Here is a 27736-nt window from a genome sequence, read left to right as displayed (position 1 = left end):
GTCCTGTGGGCAGCATTCATCTCTGGAGGCCAGAAAAGAGAATCTGCTGGTTGGACTTTTCTAGTTTCTAGAGGCCACCACATTCATTGGATTATGGCCCTTTCCTCCTCATCCAAAACCGGCACTGCTGCACCTCTCTGACCTTTCTTCTGTCTCTATGTCACTCTTTAATAATATGTTCTTAAAGGAGTCATGTGATTGGACTGAATCTTAATCACATCTGCAAAATTGATTTTGTTGTGTAAGGTAACAAATTATCAGGTTCTGGGAATTAGATGTGGACCTATGAGTGGACCCACCACAGCAACCTTGGTAAAGTTAAATACAATTTTCTGAGTCTTAGTTTTCTCATCTGTAAAGCAGAAGTCATTATATCAGTGTCTAACACAGCACCTGGTAAAAAGTAGGCATTCCCTAAGTACTTATTAAATGAAAGAACAAATGTGTACATCATGAGGCTTTGGGGAAGATTAAATTAGATAATATTCATTAAATGTCCAATATGGTGCTTAGGACTAGGACTCACCCAGAAACTGGCTGCTTCAGTTTTCTGTAGGGGATCATTCCAAATGCTTTAAGGAAAAAACAAAATCATGTAGTTCATTAAGCGTTAGAATTTAAGAAAGAGGACATAAACATGAGAACTCATGCAATAGAGTTTACGATATTAAAATACAAACCTTTCTTTTTAAAAACACTAAACTTTATAAAAATAAACATTAGGCCAATGGGGAAATTGATCTTGAACAAGGACGTCAGAAACACATAGGAGAAAACATAGTTTCTTCAGTAAATGGTACAGGAAAAACTGGATACCTAGATGAAGAAGAGTGAAATTGAGCCCTTCTCTTATACCACACTCAAAAATTAATTCAAGATGGATTAACGATTTAAATGTAAGACCTGAAATTGTAAAACTACTAGAATAAAACATGGAGAAACTTTCTTAACCTTGGCAAAGATTTTTTGGTCCTTAACACCAAGAGCATCATCAGGAAAGCAAAAATAGGCATGTGGGATTCATCCCACTAAAAAGCTGCACAAGAAAGGAAATAGTTAAGATAATAAAAAGACAACCTATGGAAAGGGAGAAAATATTTTCAAACCATGTATATTATGTGGGGTTAATAACCAAAATACATAAGGAGTACATAAAACTCAATAGCAAAAGCCAAAGATTTTAAATTAAAAATAAACCTATTTCTAAATGGGTAAAGCACCTATATTGACATTTTTCAAAGAAGATATACAAATGGCCAATATTTACATGAAAATATGCTCAACAACAATATTCATAGGGACATGAAAATGAGATATCACCTTACACCTGTTAAAACGGCTATTTTTTAAAAAATGATAACAAGTATAAGCAAGGATATGGAAAAAGGGGAATTCTTTTTTTTTTTTTTTTTTTTTTTGGTACTGGGGATTGAACTCAGGGACACTCAACCACTGAACCACATCCCCAGCCCTATTTTGTATTATATTTAGAGACAGAGTCTCACTGAGTTGCTTAGCACCTTGCCATTGTGGAGGCTGGCTTTGAACTCATGATCCTCCTGTCTTGGCCTCCTGAGCCACTGGGATTACAGGCATGTTCCACCACACCCAGCGAAAAGGGAATTCTTGAGCACTATGGATAGAAATTAAATATTAGTACAGAGATTCCTCATAAGATTAAAAGTAGGACAACGAACTGATCCAGATATCCCACTGTTGGGTGTATGTCCAAAGGAGATGAAATAATGGTGTTGAGTATCCAGAGAGATATCTGCACCCCCATGATTATTACAGCATTGGTCACAAAATATAAACCAAGATATAGAAACAACCTAAATGCCAATTAATGGATGAATTAATAAAGAAAAGATGAAACACACACACAAACACACACACACACACACACACACACACACACCACTGAAATATTCTTCAGCCTTAAAAAAGAAGGAAATCCTGCCACTTACAACACCACTGATGAACCTGAAGGGTGTTTATGTTAAGGGAAATAAGCCAAACACAGACAGACAAGTATAGCTTGATCTTACTTATATGTTGAATCCAAAGTAGTCAAGCTCATAGAGACAGAGAGTAGAATGGTGGTTGCTGGACACAAGGAAACAGCGGATGGAGGGAAGGAACATTGGCCAAAGGGTTCAAAATTTTATTTATGCAAGATGAATAAGTTTTAGAGAGCTCATGTGCACCATACAGTTAACAATGTTGTATTGTATACTTGAAATTGGCTAAGAGGGTAGATCTTAAGTGTTTTAAACACACACACACACACACACACACACACGATTAACTACGTGAGATTAGCTTGAGTATAGTAATCATCTCAAAATGTGTGCATATATCTAAATATCAAGTGAAACACATCAAATGTATACAATTCTTGCTTGTCAATTATACCTCAATAAAACTGAAAAATAGAAAGATTAAAACAATAAAAAATAAAGCATGCATTTATGTGCTTAACTCTAGACTAACTTAAACTAATGCTATTGATGAGTAAATGTATCAGCATAGAATTCTCTTTGCCTTATCTCACAAGGCAAGACTATTGCAAACTACTGGGCATTTCTCTCAGGCTTACCATCTGTCCACATGATATGAAGCCATTCGTCCTACACCAAGTACACTTTTTTTTTTTTCTTTCAGTTAAACAACTGCCACAATTGAAAGACAATTATCCTGGTAGGTTCCATTTTGACATCCCTCCAAACCTCTTGGCTACCATCATGTTTCTCTGAGCTCATGAAATCTCCATATCAAACAAAATTTTGTTCCCTGTGATCAAATGAAAGCTTTTTGCAAATGAGCTCCTAACAATTAGCTGTAGATTTATGCACTTTCTCCCCCCCCACACACCCTCCTGGGAAGTAAAATCCTTAATTCCTTGACAGTGATTTTAATGCTGTTTTGGGGTCACCTTTCATATGACATGACTGTTATCACATGGCAACTCATTTTATTCTAAACACTCAAATATTCAAACATTTCAGAGCACACTCTACAGATCAGAAAATTTTTTAAGTACCACAGTCTAGTTGAGTATCCAGGTGTATTTTTATCTATAATATAGTGTTTGAAAATTTCCTAAACAATATGCTTCAAAATAAGGATTGGGCAATTCTTCGGTTTTTTAAAGACTTCCACCATAGTTATTCTGTACTCTATTTCCAGGTGCTAACATAGTTCAATAATTTGGATATTCATAATCAAATCACAATTTGTATATTCCTAATCAAATCAAGAATTTGTATATTCCTAATCAAATATCCTGGGAATTTTCAAGACTTAGGAGTCAAACACATGAAAGTGTAATATTTACTGTTTGCAAGTAAAAGCACAGTTAATTATGCTAAGCACTTATTAACATAATTATCTAGTAGAAGAAATCATAGACACTAATTTAACTTTTATTCAACTTAACTAGTTAACCATTATATATAGAAATGTAGTTCTATGATATTTGATCACTCGTACCGTCACACATTCTCCCAGTGTCCTCCCATAAATAAGATGGTAACAATTTCAGAGAATCAGCAATACCCTGACATTCTGAATTTTTTGATCTAAGGATGATAACGTTATCTGATAAATGTCTCCATCAGTGAGACATTTTGTTTATGCCATTGTAACAATCCCAAAATTCCAGGGCTTGAAATATTAGAGGCTTATTTCAACACACCCTCAACATCCCCACTGGGGGATGCAGGCTGGTGCAGCCTCCTCAACCTGGAGCATCCCCAGTCAGTGGCCATGGAAAATGATACAGATATAATCCCACTTTGATTCTAATGGCCTTCTGCCTAGAAAAGGCGCCCAGCACTTCTGTTCTGTTTCTATTAGCCAAGTCAAATAACACATCTATGTGTAACTTTACTGCCCAGAATGTTCCTGGAATATAGGCAAAATTAGCAGTGAACATCTTTAAAAACAAGATTGCAATAGTCATCTTCCAGTGAAAATTAGCTTGCATGTAGAGTTATGTGCCCTGTCTCTGATACTGCATTTTTTACCTCTCAAATACCAACATCCTTCAGAATTCTCAGTTAAGAGGCATCTCTCTAACACATAAAGGATTTGCTTCTTAAACTGCTAATCTCTAGAAGGCTTCTGCACCTATTTAGACACCATAATTTATCCAAACAGCCTAATGTCTTATGCATAAGGCAGGCTTTCTGTTCAAATAAAATAAAATTCAAACAGTGTTGGCATTTGGTCATAAAGTTCCTCTTATATTTAAGGAAAGCATTCACTGACAGTTTGACATATTAGCATTTTTCACTCCCTAACAGTATCAGCTAAAAATTCAGAGGACTTACGGAGCAAGGGCACAGCCCTGTTGGAAATCAGAATTCAAACTGAGCCAAATGGACTTCCTGCTATCATGGGGAAAGTCAACCACACAGCCTCCCAAATACTGTTAAGATGATTTTTACATGTATTCCTTCTAAAAAGAAGGTCAAAGCATTATCCTGAGGATGAAAATCATATCTCACCTCTGAAAAGTTATTCTTTATAATAATATAGAAATAATTCACTTGGAGATAATAAAAGCATAAATAGACTTTTTCAGCTATAGGGTTTGGTATCATACATACAAAGTGATCACCTCTGAGAAAATTATGGAATATTTTGAAGATGATCAAACATACCATATGGAATGTTGCAGGACTTTGAACTCTACTTTGGACTCTGCCTTCCTGCGATACATTATTCTCTTTTCATTTCTTATTGATTCCATTCATTTCACTATTATACTTTATGGGGCCTCCATTCAGAAGTAAACTATCATAATTGTGAATGGAAAATCCAAACTATTAATGAAGGTCAATGGATAACAGATGAGTGCTGCAACTTCTACCAAAATCAACATTCAGGGAGCTCAACACTTAGAACTGATGAAATACTTATGACTCTACTTCTAATCGGTTTGTTTGTTTGTTTTTTGGGGAAGAAGGTTTTTATCTGGAAATTAAAATTAGCCTCATTGAAACACCTAGGAAACAAGAAATACAAAATATACATGCTAAAGCTAAAAGAGTAAGTTGGGTAAGAGAGCTGTAGAAGTCGGCTGGAGAGGTTGGGAATTAGAGTATGGAAGAAGATTCCAGGTGGAGAAAATAGCACATGTAAGGCAGCAGAAGTAACAAGAGGAGGGAGACTTATGTGTGCAAGAGTATGAAAGAAGTCCCAGAAGACCAAGCTGTGGTGATGTAAGAGGTAGGACTGAGTGGCATGCATCTGATCCTATGAGACTTTTTAAGCTCCAGTCAAGAATTTCAATTTGGGGACTGAGGTAAAGTGATAGAATGGGTGCTTAGTATGTATGAGACCCCGGGTTCTAACCCCAACTCAAACAAATAAAATTAAAAACTTGGATTTAATCCAAATGGTAACGAAAAACCCTGAAGGATATTATGATCTGATTAGTTTCATTGTATGTTGTTGCTTAATATAAAAACAAAATGAATTTAATGAATTCAAGTCCCATCTACTGAGTGTTTGAGAGCTTGCCATCTCACAGGAAGAGAGGGCCATGATGTAACTAGCTTCACAATTATACAAAATGCCGTGGTATTTTTCAATGCTCCTTTCAGAGTAACCATGCTGAGCTAGTTTTAGCAGCAAGCATATAATAGTGATCGTTTCATTTGTTGTTCCCTCCATGATGTCAATTGGGTAAATGTGATACTGTTCACATTGTTTTTATTTTCTTGGTGTTTACTGTTTTGGTGGGATTTTTTTAAAGTTTAAATTTGCTAAACAATGTAAACCATACATGAGTTCTAGTAGTCAGCATATTCTTAAATATAAAGATTATACTGGTTAGAAAAGAAATTAACAAGAGCACAACCACATCACAGAGTAATTAAAGCAGAGAAAAGTGTTTACTAGAATATGCTAAGCTAATCAATATTACTTATGTTAACTATTGGTAAAAAAATTAACTATTGAATAACTGGGCTAATGTATTAGAATCTGTCATGCTAGTATAAAATAAATGTGCATTTTTTGTTTCACTGTTCCCTAAAATTATTTCTTATTTAAAAATAATAATTATATATTTTTTTAGATTATGTACACTGCTTTGGGGAAATTATATCAGGTGAAAAGGGCAGATAATGAAAGTGCACATTCTTTTGCTAGGGTTTCTCAACAGTAGCACGACTGACAATCTGGGCCAGATAGTAGTTATGGGAACTGGCCTGTGCATTGTAGGATGTTGAACAGCGTCCCAGGTCCCTACTTAAACAGTGATAATCAAAAAACTCTTCAGATATTTTGAAATGTCTTCTGATTTCTGAGAACCACTATCCTGGACTAGTTAAATGACTAATACAGTAGCAGTACTAGGTAACTAAGACTGAAGGTAGGCAGGAATGGAGCAGAGTAGGGTAAGCTAAGGAGAAGTATTTCTGACAGAAAGACGTCTGTATTGGTGACTGATAGGAGGTGGGAGACTAGAGATAGGGTACTTACTGTGATAGCATCAATTACATGGTGCCATCTATTGAGTTTAAGAATAAGAAGAGAGAGACTACTGTGGGAGGTCAAGCCCATGGCCCAGATCCACCCCCACTGGCTGGTCCCAGGTGAACAGCAGGCTCATTCCACCCCTGCTCTGTAGGACAGACACCCACCAGAGCTTACCCTCTGGTGAAGGACCACCCCTTCCAACCAGCAGACCACTGAGGAAGGTCAAGCCCAGTGGCCCAGATCCACCCACTCCAGCATATGCAGGTCCCAGAACCAGGATGCAGTAGCATCCATTGAGGGACACCAGCAGGGTCTGGAAATCCAACATCAAGGTGAGGTACAATCTGCACAGGTACTACAAGAATATAGGGCAGAAACTGTAATACCTCAGATCCACACTGCAAGAAAGGAAGACACATAAACAACATGAAAAAACAAGGGGGAAATTGCCCCAAACAAGCCAGTGCACTAGAATAACAGAACCCATGGGCAGCAAAGTTGATGAAATGTTGGAGGAGTTCAGAAGATTCATAATTAAAATGATCTGTGAATTAAAATATAACCTAAATGAGCAAATAGAAGCTAAAATTGATCACTCCAACAATGAGATAAGAGAACAAATACAGGTAGCAAAAGATTACTTCAAGAGAGAGATAGAGACTCTGAAAAAAAAACAGTCAGAAATCTTTGAAACAAAAGATACAATGATCAAATTAAAAAATCAATAGAAAGCATAATCAACAAACTAGATCACTTGGAATAAAGAACATCAGATAATGAAGTCAAAATATACAATCTGGAAAATAAAGTTGATCACACAGTGAAGATAGTTAGAAACAATGAACAGAACATCCAAGAATTATGGGACAGCATCAAAAGACCCAATCTAAGAGTTATTGGGATAGAGGAAGGCACCAGAGTTTTAAACCAAAGGAATGCACAATCTCTTCAATGAAATAATATCAGAAAATTTCCTGAGCATGAAGAACAAATTAGAAAAAACAAATACAAGAGGCTTACAGGACACCAAATGTACAAAATTACAACAGACCTACACCAAAGCACATTATAATGAAAATGCCTAGAATACAGAATAAGGATAGAATCATAAAAGCTGCAAGAGAGAGGAATCATATCACATATAGGAGGAGACCAATTCGTATCTCAGCACATTTTTCAACCCAGACCCTCAAAGCCAGGAGATGGTGGAACAACATATACCAATCTCTAAAAGAAAATAAATGCTAACCAAGAATCTTATATCCAGCAAAACTAAGCTTCATTTAATGATGAAATAAAAACCTTCCATGATAACAAAAGTCTGCACTACAGAACATCCTCAGCAAAATATTCCAAGAAGAGGAAATGAAAAATGATGATGAAAATCAGCAGAGGGAGGGATTACACTAAAGGAAAATCTAATCAGAGGAGAAGCCAAGTCACATTAAATACCAAAAATAAACAAAAAATGGCTGGGAATATAAATCATGTCTCAATAATAACCCTGAATGTTAATGGCCTAAGCTGACCAATCAAAAGACATAGACTAGCAGATTGGATCAAAAAAAAAAAAAAGACCCAAAAATATGCTGCCTCCAAGTGACAATCAAAAAGGATAAAGAAGGATACTACATACTGCTCAAGGGAACCATACACCAACAAGGCTTAACAATTATAAATATATATGCCCCAAACAATGGTGCCCATATGTTGATCAAAGAAACCCTTCTCAGGTTCAAGAGTCAAATAGACCACAATACAATAATTTTGGGTGACTTCAATACACCTCTTTCATCACTATATAGATCTTTCAAACAAAAGCTGAACAAAGAAACTATAGAACTCAATAATACAATCAGTAACTTAGACTTAACTGACATATATAGAATCTTACATCCTTCAAAGAGAGAATACACTTTCTTCTCAGCAGCACATGGATCCTTCTCTAAAATAGACCATATACTATGCCACAAAGCAACTTTTAGCAAATTCAAAAAAAGTAAAGATACTACCCTGAATATTATCAGATCATAATGGAATGAAATTAGAAATCAATGATAAAATAAGAAAATCCACTCAACACCTGGAGACTAAATAAGATGTTACTGAATGAACAATGGGTTATAGAATACATTAAGGAGGAGATTAAAAAAATGTTAGAGGTAAATGAAAACACAGTGCTTTTGATACAACATATCAAGATCTCTGGGAAACTATGAAAGCAGTTCTAAGAAGAAAATTCATTGCACGAGTTCATTCCTTAAGAAGAAAAAGTCAACAAATAAATGACTTAACATTACATCTCAAATCCCTAGAAAAAGAAGAACAAATCAACACCAAAAGCAGCAGAAGACAGGAAATAACTATGATCAGAGCTGAAATCAATGAAATAGAAACCAAAGAAACAATTGAAAAAATTGACAGAACAAAAAGTTGGTTCTTTGAAAAAAATAAATAAAATTGACAGACCCTCAGCCATGCTAACAAAGAGGAGGAGAGAGAAAACTCAAATTACCAGCATACGTGATGAAAAGGGTAATATCACAACAGACATGTACAGGAATACAGAAGATAATTAGAAATTATTTTGAAAACCTATACTCCAAAAAAATAGAAAATATTGAAGGCATCTACAAATTTCTTATGTCATACGATTTGCCCAGACTGAATCAGGAAGATATAGACAATTTAAACAGACCAATATCAAGTGATGAAATAGAAGATGCCATAAGATGCTTACCAATCAAGAAAAGCCCAGGACTGGATAGATATATAGCCGAGTTCTACAGACCTTTAAAGAACTAATACCAATACTCTACAATTTATTTCAGGAAATAGAGAAGGAGGCAGAACTTCCAAACTCATTCTATGAGGCCAATATCACCCTGATCCCAAAACCAGGCAAAGACACTTCAAAGAAAGAAAGCTTCAGACCAATATCTCTAATGAAAATAGATGCAAAAATTCTTAATAAAATTCTGGAAAATCGAATACAAAAACATATCAAAAAGATTGTGCACAGTGATCAAGTGGGATTCATCATATGTTCAACATATGGAAATCAATAAATGTAATTCATCACATCAATAGACTCAAAGAATCATATGATCATCTCAATAGACACAGAAAAAGCATTTGACAAAATAGAACACCCTTTCATGTTCAAAACTCTAGAAAAACTAGAAATAACAGAAACATATCTTAACATCATAAAGGCTTTCTATGCTAAGCCTCAGGCCAACATCTTCATAAATGGAAAAAATTGAAGGCATTTCCTCTAAAAACTGGAACAAGACAGGGATGCCCTCTTTCACCACTTCTATTCAACATATTTCTTGAAATGCTAGCCAGAGCAATTAGACAGATGAAAGAAATTAAAGGGATATGTATAGGAAAAGAAGAACTCAAATTGGCACTATTTGCTGACAATATGATTCTATACCTAAAAAATCCAAAAATCTCCACGAGAAAACTTCTAGAACTAGTAAATGAATTCTGCAAAGTAGCAGGATATAAAATCAACACCCCAAAATCAAAGGCATTTCTGTATATCAGTGACAAATCCTTTGAGAAGGAAATGAGGAAAACTACCCCATTCACAATAGCCTCAAAAAAAAAAAAAAAAACTTGGGAATCAACTTAATGAAAGAGGTAAAAGATCTATACAATGAAAACTACAGAACCCTAAAGAAAGAAATCAAAGAAGACCTTAGAAGATGGAAAGATCTGCCTTGCTCTTGGATAGGCAGAATTACTATTATCAAAATGACCATACTATCAAAAGCACTATACAGATTTAATGCAATTCAAAATTCCAATGGCATTCCTCATAAAAATAGAAAAAGCAATCATGAAATTTATCTTGAAAAATAAGAGACCCAGAATAGCTAAAGCAATTCATAGCAGGAAGAGTGAAGCAGGTGGCATCACTATACCAGACCTAAATACTACAGAGCAATAGTAACAAAAACAGCATGGTATTGGCACCAACACAGACTGGTAGACCAATGGTACAGAATAGAGAACACAGAGACTAACCCACAAAACTACAATTATCTTATATGAGACAAAGGTGCCAAGAACATGCACTGGAGAAAAGATAGCCCCTTCAACAAATGGTTCTGGGAAAACTGGAAATCCAACAATATGAGATTAAACCCCTATCTCTCACCATGCACAAAATTCAACTCAAAATGAATCAAGGCCTTAGGAATACAACCAGAGACCCTGCATCTAATAGGAGAAAAAGTAGGCCCTAATCTCCATCGTGTAGGATTAGGCCCCTACTTCTTTAATAAGAATCCTGTGGCACAAGAATTAAAATCAAGAATCAATAAATGGGATGAAATCAAACTAAAAAGTTTTTTCTCAAAAAGAAACAATCTGTGAGGTGAATGGAGAGCCTACATATTGGGAGCAAATCTTTACCCCTCACACATCAGATAGGGTACTAATCTCTAGGATATATAAAGAACTCAGAAAACTAAACACCAAAAAAAAAAAAAACAAATAACCCAATCAATAAATGGGCCAAGAAGTTGAACAGACACTTCTCAGAAGATGAGATACAAATCAATCAACAAATATTATGAAAAAATGTTCATCATCACTACCAATTAGAGAAATGCAAATAAAAACCACTCTAGAATTTCATCTCACTTCAGTCAGAATGGCAGCTATTATGAAGACAAACAACAATAAGTGTTGGTGAGGATGTGAGGAAAAAGTCACATTGACACACTGCTGGTGGGACTGCAAATTAGTGCAGCCAATATGGAAAGCAGTATGGAGATTTCTTTGAAAATTGGGAATGAAACCACCATTTGATCCAGCTATCTCTCTCCTCAGTCTATACCCAAAGGACTTAAAAATGACATTCTACAGAGACACAGCCACATCAATGTTTATAGCAGCACAATTCACAATAGCTAAACTGTGGAGCCAACCTAGATGCCCTCAATAGATGAATGGATAAAAAAAAAATGTGGCATATATACACAATGGAATATTACTCAGCAATAAAAGAGAATAAAATCATGGCATTTGCAGGTAAATGGATGGCGTTAGAGAAGATAATTCTAAGTGGAGTTAGCCAATACCAAAAAAAATGCCAAGTTTTCTTTGATATAAGGAGGCTGATTCATAGTGAGATAGGGAGAAGGAGCATGGGAGGAATAGATAATCTGAATAGGGCAGAGGGGTGAGAGGGAAAACAAGGGGGCATGGGGTTATTAATGATGGTGGAATATGATGATCATTATTATTCAAAGTACAGGTATGAAGACATGAATTGGTGTGAATATACTTTGTATACAACCAAAGATATGAAAAATTGTGCTCTATAAGTGTAATAAGAATTGTAATGCATTCCACTGTCATATAAATAAAAAAGGTAAAAATAAATAAATAAATAAAAATAAATGCTCATTTCTAATTTTCAAAAAAAGAATAAGAAGAGAAGTAGGATTGTGGGTATTGATGAGATCATAAAATTTCTTCATGTTGATTTTAGATACCTAAAATCAAGAATTTTGTTAAGAATTTAAAAGTTTGGGCTGGGGATGTGGCTCAAGCGGTAGCGCACTCGCCTGGCAAGCGTGTGGCCCGAGTTCGATCCTCAGCACCACATACAAAGATGTTGTGTCCGATGAAAACTAGAAAATAAATATTAAAAAATTTTTTCTCTCTCTCTCTCACTCTCTTAAAAAAAGAATTTAAAAGTTTGGGATGATAATCTCTATATCAAATTTTGCTGGCATGATTTCTAGTCCATTTGCTAGCAGTTGTTCTCCATCTCTAACCAACCCTCTAACTGTAGGCATTGTTGAGGATTTTATTTTCAACCTGTTTCTCTATATGCTATATTTTCTTGAATACCAAAACATTCATTTAACCTCCTAAATGTCTAGATGTTCCTTATTATCTTTACTTCAATCAAATTGAAATATTTCTTCCTCAGTCAGTGCTGGCCCCATCTCCCTACTTGCAGTGATATTCTTGTTCACAGACTTTTAGAAAGCCTTTGAATGGAAAGTATATATGTCGTATGTTCCCTGTTTTCTGCATGCAATACTCAAAGAAGCAGGTGCTATTACAAAGGGGAGTGTATAAGTGTATAATCCTGTGACAAAAATACCTGACAAGAGCAATTTAGAGGAGGAAAATATCATTTGTCTCACAATTTCAGAAATTCCATCTATGGTCGGTCAACTCCATTGTTGGCTAACCCCAGGTGAGGAAAACATCATGGTAGAAGGGCGTGGTAGAGGAATGCTCCTTTGCTCATGGTGAGTAGGGGTGTTCCTTTGCTCATGGTGGGCAGGAACCTTATAGAGTACACCCCCAAGGAGCCACCTCCTCCAAAAACACCCCACCTCCCTACTGTTATCGCCCAGTTAGTCCAGTCATACTAGAATGAACTGGTCAAGTTACAGTTCACATAATCTAGTCATTTCACCTCTGAACTTTCTTTCATTAACACAGGAGCTTTGGGGATACCTTGTATCTAAATCATAACTTTCCATCTCACAATGCAAAATGAATTTATTTCATCTGTTAAAGTCCCATAGTCTTGCCAGTCACAGTGGCACATGCCTATGATCCCAGGGGCTCAGGAGTCTGAGGCAGGAGAATTGCAAATTCAAAGCCAGCCTCAGCAATTTAGCAAGGCCCTAAGCAACATAGTAAGACCCTGTTTCTAAATAAAATATACAACGGGCTGGCTCAGGGTTAAGCACCCCTGAGTTCAATCCCTGATACCAGAAAAAAAAAATTTAAAAAGAGTCCCGTAGTCTTAAAAGCTTAAGCATTGTCCAGAAGTCCAAATCCAAAGTCTCATCTGAGACCCAAGGCAAAGTCTTAACTGTGAGCCTCTATAAAGATCAAAAGCAAATTACATATAATCCATATACAGTGGCACAGAGTAAACATTCCTTTCCAAAAGGAAGGAATGGGTATATAGAAAGAAGGGATGGGAACAAAGCAAGACCAAAATTCAGCTGGACAAACATTTTGTAACTCCACATTCAGCATCCGGGGCACATGTTGTAAGATGTAAGCTCTGAGGGGTTTGGACAGCTCCACCCCTTAGGCCTGGCTGGTTGCAAAGATCATGGTCCCTCAGTCTAGCTATCTCCACAACTGGCAACTTCCCTTGGCAGACTGCCCACATTACTAGAATCTCTTAGCTCCTTGGTCTCCATTCCCACCTTGGCATCATGCATCATCTTCTCAGGGCAGCCCACAGGAACTCTAACACTGCTGCTCTTTGCCTGGCTCAAAGGCCTTCCTCTGAAATCTCAATGGAAGCTTCCAGGACCCTGTATGTCTAGCACCCTGCATTCTTGCAGAACCAGCACCACATGGATTTCAAGAACTGCTGTCAGCTTGTATAGTAGCAGGGCCCCCTGGGGCCATGGATGAAGTCCCTGCATGGATCAGCATGGTGAAACAATTTTATAGGCCTCCCTATGTAAGTAGGTTACCCCCATGATCCCTTATCAAAGGAATTTTCTCTTCTATACCCTAGAGCCTGCAATCAGGGTGGTCTTGCAAATTTCTGAGATGCTCTTGAGGCACCTTTCCTATTGTCTCCATGCAAAATACTTTTCCTCTCTTTAGGGGATGTAATCTCTTCAACAAGCACAATTTTCTTAGCCCAGCTTCACAGGCACTTTTTAGGCCAAATAGCCAGTTCTTAAAAATTCTTTAGCTCAATTTTTCTCCATTCAGAATGATGCTGGCCTGTGGCTTATCATAGATTGCTTTTACAATGTTGAGGTATGATCCAGTTATCCCTAATTTTTCTAGAGTTGAACGACAACAATAAAAATTTTAAAAAACCCAAAAAGTAAATGTATGAAGACATGAATTGGCTTGAACATACTTTATATACAAAGATGTGAAAATTGTGCTCTATATGTGTAATAAGAATTGTAATGCATTCATTCTGCTGTTGTGTATTTAAAAAATAAAATCAATAAAAAAAAATTCTTTAGCTCTGTCTTCTGTTCCCATTTTTCACAATAAAACTGGCTAGAAGCTTCCAGGAAAATCTATGCCACTGTGTTGCCTTGGCATTTCCTCCACCAGATTCATTAATCCAACTCTTTTAAATTCAGCCTCACATGAAGTCTTGGAATGCGGGTAAAATTTTGCCGATGTCTTTGATAGAATATGAGTGGCCTCCAGTTTAATTCCCAACAGAGTTCTCATTTCCCTCTGAAACCTCATGAGAACAGTCCATACTCCTACCACCATTCAGATCTCTGAATTCCCACTGGAATTGCCCATTAAGCTCTGTTAACAACATTCTAAAGCTTTTTCCAGTTTTTATCTCTAAACTTTTCAAAATTCTTCCTGCAAACCAGCTCCAACAGCTTCTGAACCACAAGTCAGGTTAGTGACAGCAACAACCCCACCTCTTGAAAATAATTTCTGTTTTTGTTAGCTTTTTTATTGCCATGACCAAAACATTCAAAAAGAACAACTTAAAAAAGGGAAAAGCTCATTGGGGGCTAATGTTTTCAGAGGTCTCAATCCAGAGATAGCCAACTCCAATGCTTTGAACCCAAGGTGAGGCAGCACATCATAGGAAAAGGGCCCGGTGGAAGAAAGGTGCTCAGGTCAGAAAGCAGAGGAGGTAGGTGGGAAGGGGTTACTTGGCAGATGGACCCTTCCAGGGCACCCCCCCCCAGAGACCCACCTCCTCCAGTCACACCCCACCTGCCTATAATTACCACCCAGTCAGTCCATTCAAAGTAATGTGGACTAATTAAGTTATAGTTCTCATAATGCAAGCATTTTACCTCTAAATATCCCTGCATTAACAGGAGTTCTGAGGGGACAATTCATATCCCAACCATAACAGATGGGTCAAGTATTTTAATAAAGGTCACACTGTGAATGGCAAAAAAAAAAAAAAAAAAAACAAGTCTGTCTGATTGTAAATCCCACTTTCTTAACTTTCTTAACTATCTTGCTTAAATGTGATGAGCTTCATAGGAATCTATAATAAGGGTATTGACCACCATATTCAGGGTACTCATACATCTTCTTTTATAGAACAGTTTTATATCTCACATTAAAGAGAACTGCCCACCGTTTGAAATAATTACTTATAGATTTTTAGGGAGAAAAGTACAAGTATCTCAAAATCTCTTATTTTGAAGTATTTATATCAAGAAGTATGTTTATTACAATTATAAACAAACTTCTTTTATATATAGTAGTAGCACTAACTATATGTTAAATTATTCAGCTATAATTTAAATCCATGAACAATATGCAGTTCTAATTAACAATTTTTGGGGGTAGGTAACCAGAGATTGAACCCAGGGGCACTTAGCCACTGAACTACATCCTCAGTCCTATTTTGTATTTTATTTACAGACAGGTCTCACTCAGTTGCTTAGTGCCTCGAGTTGCTGAGGCTGGGTTTGAACACAAGATCCTTCTGTCTCAGCCTCCTGAGCCACTGGGATTACAGGCATGTGCCACCGTGCCCAGCCTAATTAACAATTTTAAACAGATCCTTACTAAATATTTGTACAGATTTCTCCATGTTTATTTTAAAATATTGTCTTAATTTGGGATTTGAGCACTTTAGTGGAATTTTAGAAATTCCCCTAGGTATAGTTCTTAAGCTTCATTACTAAATTCCTCCTAAAACATGAAGTAGTTCAATTTAAATGTCCTAAACATTGAGAAATATGACTTGCAAAATAAGTAGGTTCTGTGCATGTGTTTAATTACATTCTTAAAAATCATTCTATTATTAAGAATCTATGTGATTAATAATTTATCAGATAAAAATAAATTTGCTTATATTGTTGCTAGATGGGGAAAAGGCACTTATCACATACTTGCTACTTGCATAGCTGATTCATTCTATATTTTTAAGTTTCCCTCAAACTCTAAAATCCCTGTTTTTACTCTTACTACAATATGATACAAATTCTAGGGGTATTTTGTTACCCACCATCAAATACAAGTAGCAGTGGCACTTTGCTAATGCAAAGATCTTGGTTTTGGTAATAGCTAAAATCCTGAGTTTCAATCTTTTAATTCTAACTACCAAGGCCTTTATGAATATTATGGCATTGGCTAAACATGGCTTACCTATTTTCATGACTGTAGTTATTCATCTCAATGATAAGATTCTCTATAAAACCTTTAGGTTTAGAGTTTCAGAATTGGAAGAAATCATAGGTATCATCTCTAATTCCAACCTGTTCATTTTATAAATGGAAGAACTGAGATGAGAGGGGTATAATTCACCAAATGTCATTCTGACTTTTGGTGCTAACACTGGTAGAATAATGTGAGAACTAAACTGAGCCAAAGAAATCAGTGCAGCTGTCTGAAAAAGGTTAATTTTTTTAAATTGTAGGTTGATAAGAGAATCATCTGAGTGGAGTTAAGTTTTAGTTCCATCAATCTCTAACCTTGAGCAATTTACTCAAGTTCATTAACCTGAGTTTTCTATTTTATAGGATAAGCTATTAAATGCTCAAAGTCTTCAATAACTTTGAGCAAATAAGAAAGGTAAAATGCTTATTCATCATTGTTGAATAGAGAACAAAATTTAGGATAAACACTAGATTGGAGGCATGAATAGAAAATAATAATAACTAACTTTTATTGATCATTTACTATGACCCAGATACTGAGATAAAGTCTTTCTATACACTTTTTAATTTAACCATCACAATGTTGAGACAGATTTTACTTTTATGTTAAGAAACTCATCCAAGATTCCACCTATTAAGTGAGGCAACAAGAATTTTAAACCAGATCATCTAATTTCAAAGCAATAGTTTTAAGTACTGCACTGCCTTCTGGATTACTCATTTTTGTTGTCATATTTCTTAACTAGATACTCTTCTAGAATTTTTTCTTTGAGAACAAACATATTTCTCCATGACTCGTGATAAAATCCAATTCCTAGCTCTGTGGGCTGCCATTCACTCCATTTCCGTTCCTGCTGGCATCTGTAAATTAGCGTCTGGTAATTATCTGTGTAGAAAGCAGCAGGCAGTGTACAGAACAATGTAACTGTTGGTCAGGTTCCAACATGGGAATTTAGCATTCTTGAGTCATAAATCAACCAACCATGCACCAAATTAAGTATATGTGTGCTCAAGATTTAAAAATAGGCAAATACACTTTCTTACACATCAAACAGTAAAACAAAAATCTGAAAGAAAGAGCAGTTGTGCATACCTTTCCATCAAAGTTAATGTTTTGACCAGATGGTAAGTAAAATTTGGGGGTAGCTGTCCTTTCTTGAGAATGTCTTACCTCCAGTTCCAGAAATCATATCCAGAGACTAGAAACTAAACCCTTAAAAATAACCTTAATAATTCAAAAATTAAAATTTAGACTTGTGGGTGGGGCTAGGGCTATAGCTCAGTGGTACAGCGCTTGCCTAGTATGTGCAAGGTGCTGGGTTCGATCCTCAGCATGACATAAAACTAATGAAGAAATAAAATAAAGGTATTGTATCCAACTACAAATTAAAAAAAAACATTATAAAAAGTAAAATTTAGACTCAATATCAGAAGAATAACTTTCTAAGAGAACTAAAACTTCAGTTTTGTTTGTTACATTCCCACACTGTGGAACATTTATGGTTTTGTTGTTATTATTGTTATCTGTAGCATTTCATTTTAAGACCTAAAATCCATGAAGAGATGAAACTAGAATGACCCAAAAGAATAGGTTATCTTGGTGTTAGAAACTGAACATAGCACTTTGAGCATTTTAAGTGAGTGCTCTTGACACTTAAATAAACCCTCAGGATGGAGACTACCATAAAAAGAAATTAGCTCACTAAAAAATCCTCACACAACAGTGAAAAGGATAACCATCCCAACAGATGTACAAATCTCAATATAAACATAAAAGAAACACGAAAAAAAGGTAATAAGATGCCTCTAAAAATATGTAACACAAATGACTGAATTCATGGATAGTAAATGGAGGAAATTCCAAGAATTCAAAAATATGATTATTAAATTATCAATGAAGTAAAAGAAGAATTAAGGTGGGAACTGAGGGCAATAATACAGGATATAAAATAACATTTCAATGAAGAGAAATTGAAAAATAACCAAACAGAAATCTTGGAAATGAAAGATAAAGTAAGTCAAACAAAACACTGTTGAGGGGCTAGGTTGGTAGCCCAGTGGTAGAGCACTCACCTAGCATGTGCAAGGTGCTGGGTTCGATCCTCAGCACCACATAAAAATAAATAAATACAATAAAGGAATTGTGTCCAACTACAACTAAAACAATAAATATCTTAAAAAAAGCTATTGAAAGTCTCTCCAATAGACTAGATCAAGCAGAATTCAGAATTCAGGACTTAAAGACAGGAGGATGGACTGGAACATTCAAACAATAATAAATAAAAAGCAAGAAACTGATCAGAATGTATAAGAACTCTGGGACAACATTAAGATTTTTACTTAAGGCTCATAGGTAGTAAGAAAGAAGAGATATAGACTAATGTCACTGATAGCCTATTCAGTGAAATAATGACAGAAAATTTCACAAATCTTGGGAATGAATGGACATTCAGATACTGCAGCATTCATAACCCCCAACAGACAAGATGAGAAGAGAACTTCTCCATGACACAGCATAGTTAAAAATACCAAAAGTCCAGAATAAATAAAGAATTTTTAAAGCTGCAAGAGAGAAATGATAAGCCATTTATAGAGGCAAACTAATCAGAAAAATAGTAGATTTCTCAGCAAAAAACCTAAACACCAGCTGGATTTTCAACAATGTCTTTCAAGTCCTGAAAGAAAATAACTGCCAAACTAGATTGCAATATCCAGCAAAACTATCCTTCACAATCAAAGATGAGGTAAAAAATTTTCCAAGAACTAAAGGAATTTGGGAATATAAACTATAGGAATGTGAGAACATAAAACCAGCATTGTGAAGGAAACTTAAAGGAATCTTAAGTACAAACTAAGAAGATTAAAAAAAAATGAGAGCTCAGGAAAGAATAAATCTCAGTATAAAAATAGATAAGCAAATGAGAATTAGGATCAAATTAAACATTAGAAATAAAATGACAGGGGCTGTGATTGTAGCTCAGTGGTGGAGTCTGGCCTAGCATATGTGAGGCACTGGGTTCAATCCTCAGCACCACATTAAAAAATAAAATAAATAAGATAAACAAAATAAAGTTATTGTGTCCATCTACAACTAAAAAACTTTAAAAATAAATAAAATGACAAGTAATACATACCTCTCTATTATAGCACTGAATATAAATTCATTTTCCAATAAAAAGACACAGACTAGCAGGTTTGGGGATATTTAAAAAATAATAAGATACACGTTGCCTGCAGTAAGTACACTCACCTGTAAAGACATGCACAAACTAAAAATGAAAGGACATAAAATGATACTATATAAAAATGGAATTCAAAAGCAAATAGGAGTGATGACTTTCATATCAGACAAAGACAACTTCAAGTCAAAATTGGTCAGAAGAGACAAAGAAGGAAATTACATATTTGAAAAGGGAATGATCTAACTAGAAAATACAATGCTTATGAAAAGTTATGCTCTAAACATTCATGCACCTAGTTTCATGAATCAAACACTACTCAACATAAAGGTGCAGATCGATCCTGAACCAAAAATACTGGGTGATTTCAATGCACCTCTCTCAGTAAAAGACAGGTTGTCCAGTTGTAAAATCAACAAAGATACTAACAGAGTTAACATATACTACAGATCAAATGGACTTAACAGACAGCTACAAAATATTTCATCTAACAACACATGAATACACCTTCCCTTTTAGCTACTCATGAAACTTTCTCCAAAATAGATTATAATGTTTAACTTATTATTTTTATATAATAGAATGTATTTTGACATATTATACATATATGGAGTATAACTTCCCATTTTTCTGGTTGTACTTGATATAGAGATACACTCATCATGTTTTCATATATGCACATAGGAAAGTTATGTCCAATTCATTCTACTATCTTTCCTATTCCCATTCCCCATCCTTTCCCTTCATTCCCCTTTGTCTAATCCAAAGTATTTCTATTTTTCACTACCCACCTGCCTTATTGTGAGTTATCATCTGCATATTAGAGAAAACATTCAGCCTTCGGTTTTCTGGGATTGACTTATTTCACTGAACATGATAGTCTCCAGTTCCATCCATTTACCAGAAAATGCCATAATTTCATTCTTCTTTATAGCTGAATAATGTTCCACATTTTCTTTATCCATTCATTTGTTGAAGGCACCGAGGTTGGTTCCACAATTTAGCTATTGTGAATTGAACTGCTATAAACATTGATGTGGCTGCCTCACTGTAGAATGCGGATTTTAAGACCTTTGGGTATAAACTGAGGAGTGAGATAAACAGTGGTTCCATTCCAAGTTTTCTGAGGAATCTCAATGCTGCTTTCCATAGTGGTTTCATCAATTTGCAGTCCCACCAGCAATGTATGAGTGTACCTTTCTTCCCCACATCCTGACCAACATTTATTATTGTTGGGAGTCACCTTGGCTCCAAAGACTAACTTCCCCATCCCCCGAGAAGAGGGGCCCAATGGTGAGCCCTGCTGACTCACATGATCCTTACCCACCAATCAGACTACTAACTTCCCCATCCCCCCCCCAAGAAGAGCCATCCAATGGTGAGCCCTGCTGACTCACATGATCCTTACCCACCAATCAGAAAATGCCAACTGTCAAACTGCCCCCAGCTCTATACATATGCAGAGTTGTTCCTCAATAAATGGGCACTTCTCTGACTACATGCCTTGTCCGGTCATTCTTTCAATTATTACTTGTATCCTTGATATTGCCATTCTTACTGGAGTGAGTGAAATCTCAGTGTAGTTTTAATTTGTATTTCTCTAACTGCAAGAGATATTGAACATTTTTTCATATATTTGTTGACTGATCAAATTTCTTCTGTGAAGTACCTGTTCAGATCCTTTGTCCATTTATTTATTGGGTTATTTGGTTTGTTGGCATTAAGTTTTTTGAGTTCTTTGTATATCTTGGAAATTAATGTTCTATCTGAGGCATGAGTGGCAAAGATTTTCTCCCATTCTGTAGGCTCTCTCTTCACATTCTTAATTGTTTCCTTTGCTGAAAAAAAAAAAGAAAAAAGAAAAAAAATCTTTATAGTTTGATTTCTTTTTGTTGATTTACTTCATAGACTTCAAGAGTTTTGTTAAGAAAGTCAGTTCCTAAGCCACGTTAGAAGTTTTCATTTCCTCCTCATGAACTATTTTGCTGAGAGTGTTCTGTAATGCAGTCTTTCTCATTGTAAATTCTTTTAAATTTTATCATGGAAGATTTTTATTTCACCTTCATATCTGAAGTTTAATTTTGCTGGATATAGTATTTATGGTTGGCATCTTTTTCACTCAGAGCTTGAGATATATTAGTCCAAGAACTCTGAGCTTTGAGGGTCTGGGTTGAAAAATCAGCTGAGGTCTGAATTGGTTTTCCTCTAAATGTAACCTGACATTTTTCCCTGGCAGTCTTTGAAATTCTATTGTTATTAGGTATATTTGGTATTTTCATAATAATATAACTTGGTGTGGGTCTATTGTAATTTTGTATATTGGAGGGGCCTGTAACCCTCCTGTATTTGATCTTATATTTTATTCCTTAGGTAGGGAAATTTTCCAATATTATTTTATTGGAAATATTGTGCATTCCTTTGGTTTGTATCTCTGTGCATTCATCTATCCTGATAAATCTTAAATTTGATTTTTTCATGTTATCCCATATGTCATGGAAGTTCTGTTCATGGTCTCTTAATATCTTTATCCATAGTCCACTTTATTTTCAAGATTATACATTTTGTCTTCATTGCCTAAAACTCTGTCTTCCAAGTGGTCTATTATGTTGCTCATGCTTTCCATTAAATGTTAACTTGGTTTATTTATTCCTTTGTTTCAAGAATTTATGCTTGGTTTCTTTTCAGAATCTCTATCTCTTTATTAAAGTGATATTTCACCTCCTGAATTTTCTCTCTGATTTCACACCTGTCATTGTCCTTTACCTCACAGATCACTTTAGCTATGTACATTCTAAACTCTTTCTCTGGAATTTCTTCCACTCTAGTGTCAATGGATTCTAATATTGGAGCACATAGGTTTGTTTGGGGTGATTTGTTCCCTTGTTTCTTCATGTTGTCTACCCACCTAGCAATGTGGATCTGAGGCAGTACAGTTCCCACCCTGTAGACTTATAGTGTCCCTGAAGGTTTCCAGTACCTTGCCATTTAAGGGGGAGACGAATGACAGTAACCAATGCAAATAGTATACAGCCTTAAAACAAACATCTCCTACTAAAACATCTACAGTTTTGTTGCAATAAACAGAAATTATATGTTCAGTTATTGCCTGCAATAAAACATCAAGTTTACAAAAGGGTTTACAACTTCAAATGGTGGACAAAGGAAGAACAGAAGTGGTGTAGGATGTGATGTTTATGAGGAAGAAGAGACGATAGAAGTAAAAAAAAAAACAAAGGAATAATTAAAGATGAAATAATAGAGGTTACCAGGAGAAAAGATAGAGATTTAAGGAAAACAGATAAGTGAGAGAAAAAATATAAATAAAGTATAAATTTTAAAAACTAGAAAGAAAAGCCAGGAGCAGTGGCACATGCCTGTAATTCCAGCAGCTCAGGAGGCTGAAGCATGAAGATCATGAGTTCAAAGCCAGCCTCAGCAAAAGTGAGGTGCTAAGCAAATCAGTGAGAACCTGTCTCTAAATAAAATACAAAATAGGGCTGGGTATATGGTTCAGTGGTTGAGTGCCCCTCAGTTCAATCCCCAGTACCAAATGAAAAAAGAATAGAAAGAAAAAAGTAAAAGTAAAATAATACAAAACAAAACTAAAATATACTAGTCAGATATCCTAATCCTTAATAATCTTATGAACAAAAAATAATTGGTTTCAAAATGATAGAAAAGTAAGAGAAAAAAAGAAAAAGGAATAAAAAAGATCTCAATGAAAAACTGAACAATTGTTTCCATTGGAATTCAAAAGATTCTCAGCTCCCCTTCTTAAGAATTAGGTGGGGTTGTCTGGAGTATGATGCTTGCTCCACCCTCAGAGTGAGGTTGCTAGGGTGAGAGGGTTAATCCTAAAGGTGGAATCCTAGAGGTGGGGTTTAGGCTCCCACCAGTCTCTTCACTGAATGCCAATTGGCCTGGAGATTTTAAATCAGCACACCTCCAGGGCCCACCCTTTGCTGATCTTGCACCCCAGGAATCTCCTTTGGCTTCCACTCATGTGGTGTAGTAACCAGTTCTTAGCCCACTACACCACTTATGAATCTCACAATTCCTGTTCTATGATTCAGTCTCCAAACTCAACCTCTCCAATACCTGCCCTTTTGAATTTCTTGTCAGGGATTTCTCTCCCCACAGGTCCTGCAAGCAGCAATACTGGAAGAGGTGGTGGAAGCCAGGTGGATTTCCACAACCACTATTCCTCTGTGTAAACTTCTCCCCATGCTTGATTTTCTTCTGGTCACTTAAGCACCATCTCTGTCTTGCAGCATGGGTTCATCCAGCTTGGTTTTTAAGCCATAATCTGGTCTGTCAGAAATCAGCTCTCCCAGCTGCCAGTCCCCACACCACCACTGCAAAATAGTTCCTTCCTCCACCTCTGCATACCACATGGAGAGATGGCGCCTCTTCCCTGCACAAGGATATTGTGCAGCACACCTTACTGTTCAGTCAGCAGTGACTCCAATCTCAAACTCTCTGTACCCCCTAAAACACGTAAGCCCTATTGAGAATGGGCATTTCTTTAATTCCATTTTTAATTTACTGCATTCATGGAGAGACCTTTCTGGTTTGTGCCTCCAACCACTGCTGCAACTATGATGCTGAGGATTTCTTTCTTATTATATTATATTCTGTCTCCTGAGTCCCTGATCTGTTTGAGTTCCAGTATTAAATTCCAGCAAAGTCCCCCCTAATTTTTGTTCATTTACCCACCTTGCTGAAAAGCTTACCATCTGCTTTCCTTGGTTTTATAACACAGAACTGCCAGGGAAGCAATCTCTCTATTCTACCATCTTTTTTCTCTCCAAGATAGATTATTTTTATGCCACAAAGCAAGTTTGAACAAATATATAAATAAAATTAAAATAATTCCTTGCATCTTATCAGATTATAATGAAATGAAATTAGGAATCAAAAACAAGAAAAACCACAGAAACTGCACAAACACATGGAGATTGGATAATTATTTTCTTTTTTGTGATGCTGGGGATTGAACTCAAGGCTTTTGCATGCAAGGCAAGCACTCTACCAACTAATTAAGCTATATCCCCAGCCCCTGAATAATACATTTTTGAGTGGCTCATCAAAGAAATCAAGGCATAAATTTAAAAATTCTTACTATCAAAGTAGAACAGAAACACAATATACCAGATTATATATAGCTGAGTGACTACATTCAAAAAATTAACCTGATGTTGCATCTCAAGGTCTTACAAAAATGAGAACAAGTCATTACCAAAACCAGAAAGAAGTAATAATTATCAGAGGTTAAGTTAATAAAATAGATAAGAAAAGAACAATACCAAGAATCAATGAAACCAAGAGTTGGAGTTTTTTAAAGACAAACAAATTGATAAACCCAGAGCCAAACTTAACAAAAGAAAAAGAATGCCAAAATTCATAAAGTCCCGGGGGGGGGGGGAACAGATTATATGGCTACATACACCACTGAAATCCAGAGGATAATTAGGAACTACTTTTAAACTTATATTCCAATAAATTAGAAAATCTAGAAGTGAATATAGTTTTAGACACATACTATCTACCAAAATTGAACCAAGAGAATGTAGAAAACCTAAACAGACCCAAAACAAGCAATGACATTGAAATAGTAATAAAAAGTCTTTCAACAAATAAAACCCCAGTACAGATGGACTCACAGATGAATTCTACCACATCGTTGAAAAACTAATTCCAATGATCAAAATATTCCAAAAAATAGAAATAGATGAAGTACTTCCAAACTCATCTTGTAAAGCCTGTATCACCCTGATAACAAGATCAGATAAGGACACTTCAAGGAGAGAAAACTATAGACCAATATCCTTGATAAACATGGAAGTAAAAATCCTTAACAAAGTATCAGCAAATTCAATTCAAAAACATATCAAAAAGATTATACAACATGATATGGTTGGTTGCACTCCAGGTATTATGGTGTAGATGTGAGGTATAGCCCCAAAAGCTCACGTGAGAAAATGCAGGACGGTTCAGAGGAGAAATGATTGGGTTGTAAGAGTCTTAACCCAATCAGTGATTCAATCCCCCATAGGGATTAAATGAGTGGTAACTAAAATGGTAGGATATGGTTGGAGGAGGTAGGAATTAGGGTGGGGCTTTGGTGTGTATATTTGTATCTGGCAGGTGGAGGCTCTCTTTCTGCTTCTTTATCACCGTAATGTGAGCTGCTTCCCTCTGCCACATACTCCTCCATGATGTTCAGCCTCATCTCGAGAAATGGAGCCAGCTTTCCATGGACTAAGACCTCTGAAACCGTAGTCCCTCCCAATTTTTCTCCTCTACAATTGTACTGGTCCAGTCCTTTAGTCACAGCAGCAAAAATGCTGACTAAAACACCAGGGATGCAAGGATGATTCAACTGATACAAATCAATAAATGTCATACAGCACATAAATAGAATGAAGGATCACATGATCCTCTCAGGAGATGCAGAAAATTTCTTTTAGCAAAATTCAACTTGATCAGATGAAGAAATGTCCAAGATTGAGATTTCAGGGTATATCAATGAGGATGTTCCAGAAAAAAAAACTGGCATGTGGAATAGCAAACTGAGAGCAAAATTCACCCTGACTCTGGGTGGCTCAGTCCAATAGATGTGGATGGAATAAAATGTGGAACATGCAGGAGTCAAGGCAGACACAAGCTCAATTCTTGAACAGGTGCTTCAGTTGCTTCTGTGATCATCTGAGGATATCAGACTTCAGCTTCTTCACTGCTTAAAGCACACTCTGACCAGTAATTCTCCAGCGAATTTCAAGGCCTTCAATCCCAGACTAGGGCTGCATCATTGGTCCTTCTTCTGAGACTCCAGCTTCTTAGACTGAGGAGTTACTGGTTCTCCAGCCTGCAGACAGCCATTGTGGGACCACCCAGCTTCTGATCCTGTAAGTTAACCTAATAAATCCTACATATATATGTATATACATACATAAGTATGTATATGAATAAATATACAATATAAATATATAAATTAATACACAAATATATAAATTTGCAAATATTATATATTATAAATACTTATATATAAATATATATTAGGGGCTGGGGTAGTAGATCAGTAGTAGAGCACTTGCCTCACACACGTGAGGCCCTGGGTTCTATCCTCAGCACCACATAGAAATAAAACAGGGCTGGGGACCTAGCTCAGTTGGTGGAATGCTTGCCTCACATGCACAAGTCCCTGGGTTCAATCCCCAGCACCACAAAAAATAAATAAATAAAACAAATAAAAATAAAGACATTGTAAAAAAATATATAAATTATAAATTTATATATTTATAAATACATAAACACACATGCACACACATGCATACAGATGATTTTTTCCTCTAGAGAGCCATAATTTAAAAAAATACCCAAAGAAACTAGGGGTAGAAGTAAAGGCTACATATGACAAACCCAAGGCCAACATTTTACTGAACGGGGAAAACCTGAAAGTATTTCCTTCTAAAATCAGGAACAAGACAAGGATGTCTACTCTCAGAACTACTATGCAATAGAGTACTTGAAATTCTAGCCAGAGCAACTAAGCAAGAAAAAGAAATAGAGGGGATACAAATAGGAAAGGAAGAAGTCAAATTATCTCTGTTTGAAGATGGAAAGACTTCCCATGTCTATGGCTAGGCAGAATTAATATTGTTAAAATGGCCATATTACCAAAAGAGATCTACAGATTTTATGTAATACTAATTTAAATACCAATTATAATCACCTCAGAACTAAAAAAATATGATAAAATTCATATAAAAGAATAAAAGACCCAGAATAGGCAAAGCAACCCCAAGACAAAAGAACAAAACTGGAGGCATCACAATACCCAACTTTCAATTACACTACAGAACTATAGCTATAAAAATAGATGGTGCTGGCATAAAAACAGACACAGAGACCAAAGGAACAGAATAAAAGACA

This window comes from Urocitellus parryii, chromosome 14, assembly GCF_045843805.1.
Source record: "Urocitellus parryii isolate mUroPar1 chromosome 14, mUroPar1.hap1, whole genome shotgun sequence".
NCBI classification, from domain to species: Eukaryota; Metazoa; Chordata; class Mammalia; order Rodentia; family Sciuridae; genus Urocitellus; species Urocitellus parryii.
Note: the sequence above shows the minus strand (reverse complement) of the source record.